Source organism: Cupressus sempervirens, chromosome 3, assembly GCF_028749045.1.
Source record: "Cupressus sempervirens isolate cs-2001-9-10 chromosome 3, ASM2874904v1, whole genome shotgun sequence".
NCBI classification, from domain to species: domain Eukaryota; kingdom Viridiplantae; phylum Streptophyta; class Pinopsida; order Cupressales; family Cupressaceae; genus Cupressus; species Cupressus sempervirens.
In genome coordinates this window covers 131,952,283-131,971,496 of record NC_143120.1, presented here as the reverse complement: position 1 = coordinate 131,971,496, position 19,214 = coordinate 131,952,283, and positions in this window count along the sequence as shown.

Sequence of the window (19,214 nt, the reverse complement as noted above, 5' to 3'; positions counted from 1 at the left end):
CCAATCATAGACTCACACCTAGCAGAGGGAGCAGTCAACATTAAAAATGGATAGACTCACACCTAGCAGAGGGATCAGTCGACATTAAAAATGGATAGACTCACGCCTAGTAGAGGGAGCAATCGACATTAAAAAGAAAGAATATAAAGGCAAAAACCAACGCAATGTGCAGCGGAGTAAGAGGACCATGTAAATATTTAGAACAAAATCCACGCATAAAGCTGGGTAGCCACATGAGACAAAGGCAATAGAGACGGCCCAAAACAAAGAGAAGCCATGTAGAAGGCATAATCTACAGGGGCCAGATCATATAAAAGAAACTTCATGCCATTCAAAAGGAAGTCCACGACTTTTGAATGGAGAGAGGCACCATTGTTCAAGGAAGAGCTGAAGTTAGCACCGTGACAATAGTATTGTGTTGGTTTTAATCCCACATTGAGGATGTGGTAGATTTTTTAATAATTTAAATACTCCCATGCATATATCATATAATGTCTTGAGAAAGCTTCTTTTAAAAGTCGTAGCCTTGGAGAGAGGGACCCACTCAGGCATGATGAAGACAGCTCGATGTAGGTAGAAGTAAGTTTTAGACAAATGTGTGCGCATGCTGATGTGGCAATAGAGGCTAAGATTTTGACACATGTCAAAATATAATGATGGGCACTTACCCACAAGATCAAGATGCGAGTTGGATACATAATGCGAGAAAGTGGGCAAATAATGTGGTGACCCGTCAGTAGGTGATGGGGCAGATGGCCGAAAATGATATGGTGATAAGTGGTAGATGACCTTCTAGCTAGGTGCAAATTTTGAGGAATTGATGTGGCACAATGTGCCACATGTCACAAAGGCACATTCTTGCATGCAACGTGTCAGTTGCTAACTATGCATGTGAGAATGCGGGATGCTGACATATCTCAACGGGTCCCACAGATGATGACATGGCATACCTACTTGCAGGGGAGCAACCAAGTAGCCAATCAAGGGTTGCCACATGGTGCCATAGGAACAGGTTCAAACGCGATGCACAGGATGCTTCCATGTGGCAGATCTGACCGTCAACGCAATTTTGCAATATGAAGTTGCGTGATCGTTAAACAATGTGAGATTGCAGGATGCTGACACATGCCAGTGGGTCCCAAGTAGATAGTGACATGGTGGTTATGTGTGAGCTGACTGGACAAGGGTCAACCAATCATGGAGCACCACATGGCACCAGACAAACGAAGGGTTGACCATGGATTGGAAGGATAGGGAAAATTAAAAGTAATAGAAGACAATAATTTTTATTATTTTCTCAAAAGAATGGACGTTCAGTCATTTTAAATTCAAAAAAGATTATTTCTAAAATTCAAACTTAGGGATTTTTTAAATTTTTGCAAAATTAAAAAATGCAAACCTAAGTTTTAGCAGGGGGAATTGTTTTTCAAACTGATATTCTGGGGGTTTTTGGTACTCAAAACATAGACTCTGATATAGCATTGGAATTAGAAAAAGACGAGCTATCCATTTTTGGAGCTTTTTTTTGCACAAAACACACTTGGTTCATGCTACAGGAGGTTTTGTCTCTCTAGTTGATTTGTGTGTTTCATCAGGTACAAAGAATTCAGTAGAGAAACACCTAAAACACATTCAGTGACCTTTCTATCTGGTTATTTTAATATTTGTGGTGTTTTGGCTAAAAGTTTGATAAATTGGCACATATCAGGATTCAGTTAGCATAATTTTGTCTTTTGCTGAGATATTTTGCATTTGAAGAAGCAAAACAAAAAGGATATGATTAGTAGTTGATGGAAGAAGGTAGAGAGAGGTTTTGCAACTCCAGAGATTGAATTCCAAGAGGACACATGTCAGGCATAGATCAAATATAGGAATTCATTCATCCTATATCATTCTTTCTTTCTTTCATTGTAGGGGTTGGAAAATTTGGAAAGTTTCTCTCGTATGAAGATAGTTAGTAGGACTGGCCCTAGAATGGATGTATTATGAATGGAAGACCTGGGATGTGTTGGTTCCAGACCATGAAGGTTTTCTTTGGCTATGATACCCCCTTCCCATCCCATCAGTTTCTCATCCCTGCCATTTTCTCTCTTGTATGACAGCTTATGGTATTGTACAGTCTAGTTTATTAGGTGATTTGTGAGTCATTTCATGTATTTTCATGTGTTATTTCAAGGAAATTAATAATGTGAGCAGCAAGTGTTTAGTTTTAGTCTAAATCTTGTCTCCTTTCTCAGTTGAGCTGTGATGTTTTATGGTCTTTGAACAAAGAGCCTAGATCATAAGTACAGTCCCTTAAGGTTGTATGTTGCTTCATTATTTCTTATAATTCAAGGAAGTATGTAAATGCTTCAGAGATTTAACAGGGTTGCAGTTTTATTGAAGCGGATATTAGGTAAGAATGAGATTTAGATCGAACATTGATGTCTATTTACAAGGTGAATAGATAGATCATATATTTGAATATATAAATAAGTATTAGATATCCAAAATGCATGAGGGAGATTTATGAATTTGCCCAATGGATCAGGCACTAATCAGCTACAGGGTCATTAAGTTGTTGCCTATACATAGTTTTCATCCACTTGCCCCACCTACATAAAATCAGATCAAATTCAAATCATCTTTACAGTTTTATGTTGAAGAGCTAGAACAGTTTAACCCTCACTCATCTTATGAGATTCATAGATCTGCATTTAGCTATTGTAGATTGATTTTATTTCATGAGTTACTAGGAGATATAAGGGTTTTCATCTACTTAATAGATTCAAGAATATGTTTTTGCATTGGTACGATATCGTTTGAATCTGAGGTCTACCCACCTAGGTTTAGCAGAGCCTGAAGTAGAAGAAGGTTCATGCCTTATAGTTGGCCTGTTGTCAGAAATGGCATGTTGAAAATGGGAGTTAGCTGCCCCTAGATATGTCAGTTTCTTAGTGGGATAATTGAAAACCCTCCAGCATTTTCAAACACCAACAACCTCTTTATCTCAGTTTGTTGTGTTGGAATCACTTGATGCATTAGATTGAGTGATCATAACTTCATCATTTGTACTATTTCCTCCTTTAGATTTCTTCTTCTAAGTTTGATTCATCTGACTTCTCACTTCTTTAGCATTAAACTTTTCTTTTCCATTGTTATCTTCAACATTATGTGTTGGTGCTCGATTTCTACATTCTCGACTTAGGCAATCAATCTTTTGACAATGAAAATATACTAGACCAAATTTCTTCTAGTTTCTTGATCTTCCTCTGAGATGCATTCTTGCATAATTTTTTGCAATATGTCCATACTTTCCATATAACTGACATGGGATGCAAGCATTGTAATCCCAAGTTAGTGCATTACCTTACCTAGTTGCATTGCCTTGACCTTTCGGTATCCAACTATGTTTTGCATTAGATCTACAATCTTGTTCCTTTTGACCATACTTCTGACATGTATAGCAATAACCCTCAAATCTAGATGTAGTTGGTGCCTTGTTGATCTTTGATCTACACTCATATTCTTAATGTTCGCACTTGTTGCAATTAAAGAAATTGCCATTAAATTTTGACTTAGGATTGAACTTATGACTTTTTATCCTATAGATATTTTTTGTATGGTCGTAGACTTCGCAACATAATGCTAGCTACCCATTTCCTAGTTTTTATAGCAGTTTATAAGATTTTGGGAAATAAACAATGGGGATAAATTTTGATTAAATTTAGATATTCTAGCAATGTTCATAGCCTCATCTCTCCAAGTGGATCCTGACAATGTTGCCATTGAACTTCTATGCAGAAGAGTTTTCAAAGTGGCATACATCCAAGACTTGGAGCTAGTAATCTCCAATATTAGGGAAGACTTAACAATACCAAAGCCAATATTTTACCATCATCATAAATGGGAAGTAAAGCAATTCTGTCATACCCTATTCTGGAAGTAGAAGACATAAATAGGTTTCTTGAATGGACTCCTACCCAATATTTTTTATTCAATTTTTACATGTTTGTCCCCCTCTAAAACCAAACTAGATCGATGTATGTATAGTTGTGGATCATATTGGAGCTTGGCAATGAGAATTGGACACTATTCTAAATAACAAATTTGAAGATATCTCAGACAATAGTATCTCAACAAAGTTGGAATCACTGTCATTTAATTTTGAATATAACTAAGAGTTTCACAAAGACTGAATAAGACTCAAATGGGTCATTTCTTATCAAAACTCATCTTCCTAATTTTATTCTCATAATGATGCAATAAATGAATATAGCTTATATAGACATTGTTTAATAATTATATCAGAAGCACGATGCTCCTTGATTATATTAGAAATAGGATAAATGAACATGGCTTATACAGTCATGATTTAATTTATTTGAATCTAAAATTTTGGATTTTTGAGAATGATAAATCCTTCCACACGTGTGAAAAGATTAGCATCATACAAATCCTCAATCTTGTTGATATGAACTAAGTATTAAACGTGGCTTTTTTTCCCTGTCATATGGTACCACAAAATGAAATCAGGCCACATTTATTAAGCATACGATCAAGGTGGTAAAGCAAATAATCATGAGTGTTGGTAAATGTGAATTATCCTTCTTGTGCCTTATCTAGCACTTAATCATGATTATCTAGCTCGTTATTTAAGAAGGCCTTCCCTACAATTGTAGCTCAATGTTCTCTAGCTTTTTTCATAATTTAGGTTAGCATTTTGTAGTTTTAGCCATAGATACACCTACCTACATGAGGTTTGGGAAAAGGGAAATGTCTTTCTATGAGTTGTTAGTGAGCTCGAGATCAAAAATATGGTCAAGACTAAGTATTTTCTTGAAATTAGGGTTATTAATTGATTCATAGGGATAGAATTCTTGAAACTTGTGGATAGGCATAAACACAACACTGATATTGTAGCCATGTTTGTAGACACCATTCTACATGTTGAGTAAGACAAGGATGCTATTAGAGATTTCTACAGAACATCTTTAAGAAATCCATCATTAAGGAGTTAGATGTGGTATTGGAGAACATTGATGACAACATATGGATCCCTAAACACAGTGAGTATGGTGTCTATAACCACCTTGTCCAAGTCTTCCCAATTCCAGAGATCAAAACCCATAGGAATTTCTCAAAGAGAAGGGAGGAAATTACATGAAATTAGATGTTCCTACTAACAGCAACCACACATATGTCTTACATCGATTGGAAAGGAATGGACTCATATCTCCAAGAGGAAGGCTTACATTAGCTGGTTGCATCCCGGATAGGGCATATTTTGGTTGGAAATTAATGGGATATTTCTTCTTTTCAATATCTTTGTTGTCTCTATTAGTATATAACGTTTGGTATCTACCTTTTTAGTCTAGTTTTTTGTTCTTGGTTCATTATGGCTCGGCCTTCTTCTCCTAGGTTTTTTTTTTCTTTCTAGTCACTCTTGTTTTGATCTTCCTTTAGGCCCTAGGTAATCAATTTATTTTTCTCACCCTGGTTCTTTTGTGTTCCTTTCATGGTTGCTCTCTCCAGTTCCATCAAAGTACATTTTGTTTTAGGTGTGTCCTTATCTTAGAAAGTTTTTCTTATTATTATGCACTCCTTATATTGTCTTAGGCTAAAGGTTGGTTTAGTTCAAGTCAATCCCTAATATTACAGTATCAAGAAACAAGCTTGTAAATATATGAATATTAATGGAAAGGGCAGTTTAAAGTATATTTATGGCATTATGGCTGAATCTCTTCATACTCTTTGATTTTTTCATCGATTTGTAGATCTTGACATTTTTTCCCCTCTTTAGAATCAACAAAAGATGTAAGGTAAGAATCAATAATCAACATTTACATGCAGTTATCAATCTATGTGATAATAGTTTCTTCTATATTATCTTCCGGTTTGGCTAAGATTTGTAAACTTCATCTCAGTTTTTAGAAGTAATAACAAATGGTAGGGATGCATTCAACAAAGAAATGTTCATGTGGGATGTTTTATTAGTAAAATATCTCTCATGTTCAATTTTATATTATCCATAGTATAAGATCATCGTCCTTCTCAAAAGATTACAAATCATCGCGCATTCCCTAGAGGAAATTTTCCCACAAATATTTGTATTTTATTAAATGGGGAAAAGAGTAAGGTCCAAACTAAAATAGAAGATCACTAGTTAGCATGTAAAAGAATGGCATTGCTCATAAAATCATAATAAAAATACTTGAAATAGGGGAATAAAGCCAGATATGAAGATGTGACATTAAATTTTAAAACATGTGAAACTTGGAATTAAATAATCAAGACTCCCCATACTCAAGTTGGAAAACAATAAAAGTCACATAAAAACTATAAAATACAAGAAAGAAATCAAGTTTATAAACCAGATAACAACAAATTTTCTTAATAAAAGTTACATTAACAAAGTAAATAACTATTTTAAACTTTAATAAGTTATCATAAAGGTATTCCAAGGACTATGACTATTAGTTTTATGAATCCTCTTAAAAGCAATGAGATTGACTTGGATGGTGAATTTGAAGAATAGATACAATTGCAAGAATACACTAAATACTGGATGCAAATGCAAAATACAAGACTTTACAAATTAGCTTGCTCCAAAACATGATCAATGGTCATATGTAATACCAAGTAAAGGATTCTTAGATTCTTAAGCTTTCCCAAGGAAGGTAGCTCCCCTGATACTAGATTCTAATTATTATCTTTAAAAATACTTAAAATTTAATCACAAAAAATACCATGTTAAGAAATCAATTATAACAATAGAAATAAGAAAAATCATAATAATTAAAAATGCATTATACAATGGAAATTTTCTTTAAACCAATTTTAGAACTTATAGATTTACACTAATTCTTACATGACAATTCAACAAAGTTTCTAACAATAGTGAGGATCAAGTAGTCATCACAAATATTCGTGTAATGTTTTAATAAGGTTAGGAATATCAAAATAAGAAGCTAGTTTCTATGTTTTCTTCCAGTAATTGAATAATACAAAGAATAGTCAATAAATCAATTTATATTATAAGTTAACTAACATCTATTTTGGCCAAGAAACTAAGATGTGCAAGATAATCTAAGTTTCGCATATAAACATAGGTTGGATAAGGATTGGAGATGTCGTCATGTGAATTTTGTAAAATAATAAGGGAATGCCTTCATCAAAAATTTATGTAAATAGGGGAATGCCCCTATATTTAAATTTTTGTAGTCTTTTAATGGACAAAAGTCCCCAGGCTAGACTGGAGGCTTCTAGATAAGTTATTTCATACCAGTGCCCATTTTGAATGGAGGATCTATTAAAATTCTTATTATTCAATTAATTATCAAGACCTAGCCCCAATAAAAAAGTGTAAAAAAGAGATGGTGATAAAAAAAATTAAAATTAAAATTGAAATGATTTTATAAGAAAAAAATAGAAGATAAAAATGAAACTTAATTAACAATTATTAATAGATTATATTTAAGTTAAGGAATAAAACACTTACAAGATTTAGTTGAAGTAATTAATTTATAGTTTATTTTAGATAAACAATTGAATTCAAATAATGAAAATAAATTTGGATTTGAGATTTAACAAAAAGGAGATTGAAAAGATTGTTAAATAATAAATATTTAAAATTGTAATATAATTTATAATAAATAATTTGAGATTATAGTGTTCTTTTAATATGAAAATTGTATATGAATTAAATCAATTATATGTATGTGTATGTGTTAATGTATATGTATATGTGTGTGTATATATATGTATATTTGTGTGTGTGTGTGTGTGTGTGTGTGTGTGTGTGTTGTGTGTGTATCTACATATTCATACATGACACACATATGTATTTATACGTGTGTGTGTGTTATGTAAAATATTATCATTATATCTTATTATATAAATGTTGTTTTTATAATCTTTAATTGTGAACTAGTTCATATTATATTTAGATCTTTTTATCCTACAAATAATTTTGGTTAATGCATGCATCTAACATTGAAAGTTCACTTGAAGACTATTGTTAGAACTTTTTATGCTACACATAACATTTTTAAATCATTTTTCCCTTATCATTTCTATCACTAGTTTAATGAGTTAAATAAAATAAGAAGGCATTAAACAATAGTATCATGGATATAATAATGTGTATGTAATGGGTAATGAAATGACTTGGTACAAGAGCTAGTCTTTCATCATGTATTGTGCAAGGATTGGTGTAGTTGGTAAAATTGATAGTAGACATTGAATTATAATTGTTGATAGATCTATTGTGCCACATAATTAGGTGATATTGTCTAAATGATCAATAATAGTATCTTTTGGAATGACATAAGAATTATTTTTTCACACTTTCTCAAGCATGATTTGCAAATATTTGGTGGAAAAAATGACCAATTAATCTCTTATCATTTGTAAGTCAACTTCAACATGAGACTAAAGTTGAATTTTAAAGTAGATCAATATTACGTGTGTGGATCTAATTCAAGTCACATTATTTATAAATACAAATTTAATCTATAATCATTATATGGATCATATTAGTCAAAATTATGCATTCAAATAATATGCTTAAACCAACCACATAAAAAAAATATAAATAAAAGATAAACACAATTAATAAAATATAAAATAGGAATACAACGTTATCATTCATATATATGACTACACACTTTTACCGTCATGTCAACTATCCATATACCTTTAAATTCTTTATAAATCATGATACACCATAAACTTAAGAAACTCGGGTAAAATTAATAAATTAAACCATAAAAAGGAAACGCAATTCTACAGATTAATAAAGTATAAGTGCTTGATTCTTAAACACTTCAACTATTGCACTATAGCCAAGTGTAAAATGCAAAGCTACTTTATGTCTTAATAATGGATGGTATCAAATGCCCCAAACTATTAAATTAACATTAATTGCAAGCAAGAATACCCCACTAATAGAAGATGTTGCTTGGCATTAAAACGACTTTCATGACGGCCCAAAAAATTAAAGGTAAAAAATCAAATTAAAGTATTGTCGTGACAAGACAAAAAGATGCAATTCTAATTCTAATAGTTATCATTAGTATGTGTCCAATCAAGAGTTTTCATAATAATGTGGGCTCCAAGCCAAGTAAGAAAATGATAGAAGAAATGATAGGAGAAGCCACCAATTCATTTATACATATGGCCCAACTAAAGTACATCATACCATTGAATTGACCTTTTAATGATATGAGTATTTAAGTACAATGCATGCACTTTCCCTCACCTATGATGTTGAGTGTGTTGAAAGGTTTGATTAGTAATTTGGAGCCAATTTTAATGATTTGTACGCATGCTCAAGAAGTCACTGCAAAATATGGATGCATTGGTAGCTACCATACATGAATTAAGCTATTAGATAAGAAATTAAAAATATAGACCCTTCACAAATATTTGGGGATCACAACTATCTAGGAGTCAAAATAATTTAATATAAAAAATAAAACTTTTATATTTATTTTTTTAGAGAAATTAATTATAGATTGAAAATGATACTAAATTCAAAATTACTTGTAAAAATATATCTTGGTTATACATATAAATAAGATTTAACATATATTTTTATAAGATAGAAAATAAAAACGAAAAATAAAAGCAATCTCTTAAAACAAACATGGTTCATATAAAAAGGAGAATGTATTTAAGCCATTTTAAGCTAAAACATAATATATAGAAGGAAAGATTGAAAAACTTTGGGAAACAAATACAAGTGCCCTTTAGTTTGTTGTTTAGACGCGGTCATCTAACTTGACTAACAAACTTTCTCACATTTGCATCATCAATAATTGACTAATCATTTGAATTTATCTCAAAGTTGGCAAAAAAAGATTGCCAAACGTGTTCATCTAACTTGACTAACAAACTTTCTCACATTTGCATCATCAATAATTGACTAATCATTTGAATTTATCTCAAAGTTGGCAAAAAAAGATTGCCACCCATTTGACCCCTAAAACTAAGGATTTCATTAAGAACTACATTTTTTTCTAAAATATTTTTTATTTTCTAATTCATGACATTAAAGACAACCATAGAATCCCCTTCAATCTATAAAGAAGAAATATTATACTAATTAGTCAAAAATCAAACACTATCTTTCAAATTTGAAAAAAACTACGAAAAAATATTAAAGAATATCTAATCACAAAAATCCTTAAATTTATGGTATAAAATCTCATGTGTTATATAACTAGTTTCCAATTCAATTCAACCTATATTAATGTCCAAGAAGACTATTAACCTTTTTCTTTTCTTTTTTCCTTTTATCATATTTAATCTTAAGAAATATTCATGCATGAGGGAATAACACATCACTATCTTCACATTCAAACAAGACCCATACCCATTGTTTCCATTTGGATGGTGATTATGGGATTTGCTCAACATGGTAAATATCTAATTATTCAAGATAATTTTAACTTGAATATTAATGTGCATCAATGCTTGATTTTTTATCCATAAAGTGAAAGAGCCTTTTAAATTTGTTCACTATTAAAATTAATATTTTTTTAAACTAGAAAATATAGGAAACCCTCCTCACTACACGTGCATTTTTTAAAATTTAAATTGGTAAACTTTTAAGTTGTCATAAGGTTATAAAACTTAGAAGTGAAGGTAATTCTAAAGGCAATGGAGTTAGTTTATTAGATCATCTCTTTGCGAAGTGGTAATTTTAATCTCCTTAACATGAACTTCTAATGCCCTATATTCCTTAATGACAACTTGAAAAAGAAATATGATCATTATGTTAGTAAATGAATACATGTTGATAGTTTGTTGGGGTAAGTAATTATTCACACTAAATGTATGAAATAATATAAATCAAAATTTGTGTTTTTGAGAATATTCATGAAGATGGATAATAGTAAATGGTTATAAATAATTTATTAAAGTATGAAAAAAATAAGGGTAGCTAGATGAGATCTTAAGAATTTACAAATTTCTTATTTGTTCATACAAATCACTTTTGTGATTGAAGGATCAATTTTACAACAATGTATTGAGTTCTTAAAATGTATATACAATCTTATCTATGTAATTTTAGTTTTTCTTTAGAGTCCATCTTAATATTTATACTTATCACATAAAAAATAGTTGTATGGTTTACATGTTGACCATGAAGATTGGCTCTAAGATCTTAAGAATTTACAAAGTTTTTATCTATTTTTACAAATTAATTTTGTGATAGAAGGGTTTATTGTTAGTTTGTGGTGACTAATCAGGGAAGTACTGTACATACTTCATAATTCTTTATTTTTTGGACCCTATTTTATTGGGATTTTGGGCTAACATGTAATAATTAATTATAACCCTAAAGCGGTAAAAATACTTGTATAAAAGTGCTTAGGGTTAAGGATTTTTCATAATGTGTGATGTGAAAATTGTTTCTTGCGATAGTATTGAGTTGTAAGGGATTACAGATTATAATCAGGTTATAATCACTGGATCATAATAATATTAGACTTGTTGTTTGGTGGACGTAGCCCAAAGTTTAGATGAACCACGTTAAATCTTGGTGTCTCGTGTTCTCTTATGTGTGATCTATTATTTTCTAATAATTTTTATATTTGCATGTAATTGTTATTTATGTTTGAGGTTATTCCTAACAAGTGGTATTAGAGCAAGGTTGTTTTCCAATTATCCTCTGCAGGAAAGTCTCACAGTTGAGTGGGAACAATGGCAGACGAGGGTAAGCTAAGGGTTGACAAGTTTAATGGGCAGAACTTTCAGTTATGGAAGATGCAAATGGAGGACTATCTCTATTAGAAGGATTTATGGAAGTTGTTGGAAGGAAAAACTAAGAACTAGAGAATTATGACAAATGAGGATTGAGAGATTTTAGACAGAATGGCACTTGGAAGCATTATGCTTGGCACCATCAGTGACATTTAACATTTCAAAAGTGAAGACGATGGAAGAGTTGATGGAAACCCTAGCGAAATTGTATGGAAAGCCCTCTACTTCAAATGAAGTATTTCTCATGAAGTGTTTATTTAATATGAAGATAAAAGAAGGTGGATCTACATCAAGAAGTGCTCTGAACGCACAAAGCAGAGGCAGAACAACTAAGAGAGGATATAATTCCAAAAATCATGGGAAATTAAGAGAAAAGTAAAAGGGAAAGAGGTCTCAATCCAGAGGACCAAGAGATTGTTGGTACTATGGAAACCAGGGCTTAAGAAGAAAGATTGTTGCACTCGAAAGAACAATAAAGGAGATAAACCAGAAGGGAACAAGGAGGCAAATGTGGTAAGTAAAAAATTTGAAGAAGATGTTTTGCTTCTATCTTTAAAAAGTATTGATGATTCATGGGTTTTAGATTATGGTGCTTCATTTCATGCTATACCTCATATAGGTTATTTCATTTCATTGATTATGTCCAAGGATCAAATTGTTGGAAAGGGAAAAGTTAAAATTAAGTTGTAGAATGGGAATCATTGACTTCTACATGAGGTAAGACATATTCCAAGGCTGAGTATAAATTTAATTTCAGTAGGACAACTCGGTGATAAGGGTTGTGTCGTTACTTTTAATGATAAAAATTGGAAGGTTTCAAAAGATTCCCTCATAGTAAAAAAAGGTGTGAAAGTAGGCACCTTATATTTTTGTACAGGTTATATTGTTCATTCTACTTTGATTGTTTCAAAGAAAAATGAATGTTCAGGAACAGTTGTTGCAGTTGAGCAGGGAGAACAACTAGCTACTATAGATTCTGATACATTGCTATGGCACAACAACCTTGAGCACATGAATGAGAAAGGTATGAAAGTACTTCATTCAAAGAAAATTTTACTAGGTTTGAAATGTGTTAATATGAATTTCTGTGAAAGTTGTGCGTATGAAAAATAAAAGAGCATGATTTTTGTGAAGATTGGGAAGGAAAAGAAAAGTGAGAGATTAGAGCTTGTGCATACAGATGTATGGGGATCGACTTAGGTATCTTCCCTTGGTGGCTCTCATTATTATGTTACATTTATTGATAATGCAACTAGAAAAGTATGGGTTTATTTTCTTAGACAAATTTGATATATTTCAAACTTTTAAGAAATGGAAATGCTTGGTTGAAACTAAGACTGGTAAGAAATTAAAATGTCTCAGACCTGATAATGGTGGTGAGTATTGCAGTCATAAATTTGAAGATTATTGCTCCACTAATGGTATTCGTAGATAGAAAATTGTTCCAAGGACTCCACAGGAAAATGGAGTGGTTGAATGCATGAATAGGACAATAATGGAACATGTAAGGAGCATGAGGTTACATGTTGGGTTTCCCTTAAACATGTGGGTGGAGGCTATCAATATTGTTGTATATTTGATTAATCGAGGTCCTACTCCTTTGGGCTGTGGTATTCTAGAGGAAGCATGAACTAGTAAGAAGGTGAGTTATTATTTTCTCGAGACCTTCGGTTGTGAAGTATTTTCTTGTACAGATTCTGAAAATAGAACCAAACTGAAAACTAAGTCAAAGAAATGTGTATTTGTTAGATATGGCATTGATGAATTTAGTTATAAACTTTGGGATTTTTAAAATCATAGAATTGTAAGAAGCGGGGATGTCATATTCAATGAGAAAGTGTTGTACAAAGATCTATTGCAGCAACATGAGAAGAAAAAAGATGATTATGTAGTGTTAGATGATACTCCAAAAGATGATGTTCTAAAAATTCTTCATGATGTGCAACAAAAAATATCACACACACTAGTGAATGTTAGATGGTCAACAAGGCTAAGTATACTTCCAAAAATATTTTCTCCTTCTTTTTATTATGTTTTACTTACTGATGTTGGTGAACTTGACTGTTACGAGAAAGTTGTGTAGGTGGATACTAAGATTTAGTGGGAGTCTGCAATGGAAGACAAAATGGACTCTTTTGCCAAAAAATAAGACATGGGATTTATGCAAATTACCTACAGGTAAAAGGGCTTTACAAAGTAAATGGGTTTACAAGTTGAAAGAAGAGGATAGGGGTAAGAAAAAAATTAAAGTCAAGTTAGTTGTAAAAGGATTTGCACAGAAAAAGAGCATTGATTTTGATGAGATATTCTCTCCTATTGTTAAAATGTCTATCAGTATTGTTTCAAGTATTGTGGCTACTAAAAATTTGCATTTGGAGCAACTTGATATTAAAATGGTCTTCCTTCATAGTGATTGGGATGAAGAGTTATATATGGCTTAGCCACAGGGATTTGAGGTCAAAGGTAAGGAGAGCTTAGTGTGCAGATTGAAGAAAATTTTATATGGCTTGCAGCAAGCACCTCAGCAATGGTATCTGAAATTTGATAGTTTTATGCATGAGCATGGATATAGTAGGTGTCATTCAGATCATTGTGTTTAATTTTATATTTATATGTTGATGATATGCTTGTAGCTAGGTCTAACATGGATCACATTAAGGAGTTGAAACACTAGTTAGCGGATGCATTTTCTATGAAGGATTTAGGGGTGGAAAAACAAATCCTTGGTATGAAGATTTGCAAAGATAGAAAGAACAGAAAATTGACATTATCTCAAGTTGATTATATTGCGAAGGTGTTGCAACGTTTCTGTATGGAGAATGCTAAAGTTGTCAGCGCACCTTTACTTGGTCATTTGAAGTTGACTAAGGAGATGTGTCCCAAGACACAAGAAGAGGAGGATAAGATGTCTAAGGTATCTTATGCTTCGGTTAAAGGTAGCTTGATGTATGTTATGGTATGTATGAGACCAGATATTGCACATGCAATGGGAGTTGTTAGCAAGTATATAAGTCATCCAGGAATTGAGCATTGGAATGCAATAAAATGGATTCTCAGATATTTGAAAGGTACATTCAGTAAGTGTTTACACTTTGGGGGCTCTGCTACTAATTTAAAGGGATATGTTGACTCAGATTTGGCAAGGGATATTGATACCAAGCGGAATACTATAGGTTATGTATTTATTGTTGGTGGGGCAGCAGTGAGTTGGGTTTCTAGATTATAGAAGGTGAACACTTTATCCACTACAGAGGCAAAGTATGTTGCTGCTACAGAGGTAGCCAAGGAGATGATGTGGCTTCAGTTCTTCTTGGAAGAATTGGGACACCCACAAAGGGATAATTATTTGTTTACGGATAGCCAGAGTGTCATTCATCTTGCAAAGAATTTCACTCTGCAATCAAAGACAAAACACATTCATTTGTGGTAACATTTCATTTAGTCAGTTTTGGATGATGGACAATTAAAGTTGGACAAGATACATACAGATGACAATCAAATGGAAATGTTTACAAATGTAGTGACACAGGAGAAGTTGAACTCCTCTTCAACTTCGGTTGGTCTTCTAGATTGAACAGCATAAAAGAACAACACAGTCTAGGGTGGTTTGATCCAATTGAAGCCTCATGTAGTAGCGGCATAGCTATAGGATCAGTGTCCAAGTGGGAGATTGTTGTCTAGTGTGGAGCCTGATCCATCCCCAAGTGGGAGATTTTTAGTTTGTGGTGATCGATCAGGGAAGTACTGTACATACTTCATAATTCGTTGTTTTTGAGACCTATTTTATCGAGATTTTGGGCTGACATGTAATAATTAATTATAACCTTAAAGCAGTCAAAATACTTGTATAAAAGTGCTTAGGGTTAGGGATTTTTAATAATGTGTGATGCAAAAATTGCTTCTTGCGGCAATATTGAGTTGTAAGGGATTACAGATTATAATCAAGTTGTAACCACTAGATCATAATACTATTGGACTTGTTGTTTGGTGGACACAACCTAAGGTTTGGGTGAACCACATTAAATCTTGGTGTCTTCTGTTCTCTTCTATGCGATCTATTATTTTTTGATATTTTTTATATTTGAATGTAATTGTTATTTTGGTCTAAGGTTAATCCTAACATTTATTTCTTTTTGCCCTATTGTCTCTATAGGCATAGACTATGAATTTGGATGTTAGGGTCCCAAAAAAAAAGGATATGCCCAGATGATCATCACATGATGGTAAAAAAAAAATGGAGAAGAGAACCTCAAGTCTTGCCTAAGACATTAGTCATATACAAACTATAGAAATAAAAGGGGCATACCCCAGTGTTACATTTGTTAGTATGTTGCCATTTTATTTTATTTTATTTTAATATTGGAAAGAAATTTGTATACAATTGTCCCTTTTCGTGCTTGGGGGCTTCGGAAGACATTCCTTCCTTTACATGCTTCTTAAGTTTAGTCTGTGATCATTTGAATCTTGAGCCAACTCTGGATAGTGAAGATCCTTTTGTGGATTTAAATGATTGTATATATAAGCTTTCCTGTTGAATTCAAAGCACTCCCTTGGATCTCTGCATATCTCAAAAAACTTCATACTCATTCAAATCGTTAGTCTCAAACCAACATACAATTTACAAGCAACGATTTTTCGAGTAATGAGTTAGCTATTTTTGTTCTCTAAATAAAAGAAGGCCCTTTTTAAAGGTTGGATTAATATTTGTCTTTTATTTTTTCTTTGATTATATACCCCTTTTAATTTATTAGTATACCTTTGTTTTATCAAGTTTAATCAATGTATATGGTTTGTTGGTACCTATTTTTTAAGGTTGAGATAATAATGAAGGATGGAAGGGATATCTTATTATTAAATTTAGCTATAATATATTGGATATCTTAATGAAATTCAAGGTTTGGGGTTCATAAAACACAGTTGTTGCTTTTAAAGTTCATAAAATGATGAGGAAGAGAGGTATTAAGGTAACTAAAAGTTCTTATTCTCTCATTTTGTGTCTCAGTTTGAGAAGTGCTAATTAAATCCGAAAAAAATATTGAGTGCCTTGTTTAGTTAGATCCTAAATTGGATGGTAGCTAATAGAGCTCAAACCTTGTAAAGGTTGTCTACTAATTTGCTCTGTAAGTTTATGCAGCTTGTTTTGACATTGCTAATTTCTACTTGGATATTTATTGATGTTTATGGGATGTAAATTAGTTATGAAGAGGTTTGATAGTATTATGTTAATGGTCCAATGAAGAGGATATATCAATATTGACGATCACTAGGCCAAGGCCATATATCTATCAAATCTATCATAATTTTTTTAGTCTTTTTTGTAATAAGATCCTTTAATGCCCGCTTTAATCTTTGTCTGTATTTATGTTTTTTAAGTATTATACTAACTTGGAGTTACCCAACTTTGCATATACATTTCCCAAGGATAGAATCTATTTGTGTGGCAATGGGTTGGATATATTAATATCTCTACCTTTGTTTGACAAAGGAATAGCAAATATCTAAAATGTCTTTATTCGTTTTCTTGCTGATAGTGCTTAGGTATACTTAGGATGCAATGCATTTGTCAAATGAATAACTATTGTTTGTACATAGCCTTTATCATCTGGGAATTTACTCAGAAGAGAAGATCATTTTTCACTAATAGAGTTGATCTTATATAGATTATGATCTCATGTTGCTCATTACTTTCTAATTAGATAACTTGGATTTGGTTGAGAAAGCTGACAAGACATTCTTTTGACCAAAGACTTTTATTTAGCACTAAGAATGCCTTCGTGAATCAATTAGATCTTGACTTATAATATTTTATTAAGTGTTTATGTGTTCTGTCTAATCCTTATTCCTTACATGTTGTATAATCCATTAATGTTACTAGAGGTTATTATAAACATCTATGTTAAGATAACACAACTAGTTTTGTCTACAAAGCCTACAAAGAAAGAAGCTAAACAAGGAATGTTAACCGAGATCTGAGTCATAAAAGGAATCTACGTAGCTTATTAATTTAAAATTTCTCTTTGAAATTTGTCCTAATATGAGGCACCCTATTTGCATACTATAATGGGAAATGACACTGTAGACTATATAATCTTGCAATCTCAGTCTAAGAAAGCAAAAGAAGAGAGTAACCCACGTTTATGGTATATGACTGTACAGAGAGCCTTTACATAGGGGAAGGGAAAAAACCAAGCAAAAACCTTCCTATACATGTGGTCAACCTATTTATTTTAACCCCTAGGATGTCAAGCCAATATATATACCATGATTTTATTATCTTGGGGGTGCCTTCAAGAAGACTGGTTATCATAAATTTTGTGATTTCTTGTGAAGTTTATATAATTTTATGTAATGGTTATTACTTACAATGTCTGCGTGTACTTTTTGACAATTCACTTTGTGTTCCTCTTAAAAGTATGTTGATTTCCTATTTATTATAATATATCGATGTGTTTCTCTCAAAGACAATAAACACAATGTAGTAGATATATTAATTATCAATAAAAGTAATATATTAAAAGTGACAAGTGATCTAATTTAACTCTAAAATTGATATATGATATATCATACTTTAAGTAGGCCTACATGATTATTTGGAAGGGTTAGGTATGCCTTAAATCTTAATTTAAAAAATACAAGTCCAAAATTCATTAAGCTAATTGTAATTCAATTGGATGATAAATTGCAACCCTATAGATGTATGTATGTCATTTTAAGAAGCTTTTATCTACTGCCACAAACTATATGGATAAAGGTTTTGTTATATTATGAGAATAGAAAATTCTATCTAAATAAGATAATTCGAAAGTCAACAAAATTTAACTAGATAATGGATATGTAATGATTACTCAAATAGATGATTCATTCTTCATGTAATAAATTTAACTAGATAATGGATATGTAATGATTACTCAAATAGATAAAGAAGAATTAACTAGATAATGGATATGTAATAATTACTCAAATAGATAATTCATTCTTCTTGTAATGTGTATCAGTATTATATAAGGTCATTGTCTATGTAGCCAATAGAGTTGGACTAATTTTATATATATATATATATAACACATGAGAACTTTATTCTCATTAATAATTTTTTCTTGTAATTTTGCAAGATTATTTTCCTTTTTAATTATATATATATATATATATAGCAAGTTAATCTATATTTTCTTTTTGATAGACTTGCATCTTTTTGCGACCTGAGACGGTTGTGAACCTTGAGAAGACCCATGATATGGTCTTCCACAGTCTAAAGACCTCACATCTCCATTTCCACTTCCACAGTCAGGAAGTTGAGATTGCTTCATCTTACGCATACCTTGCGGTTAAGTTTATTGGGGCCCATTTCAACTTGCAACCAACCATTCAACCTCAGATTTGCAAAGCGTTGGGTTCCCTTGCCTTGCTTGTGAGACAATGCTTTACACATCACTTCTAGGACACCTCGACTAAGTTATCCCTCC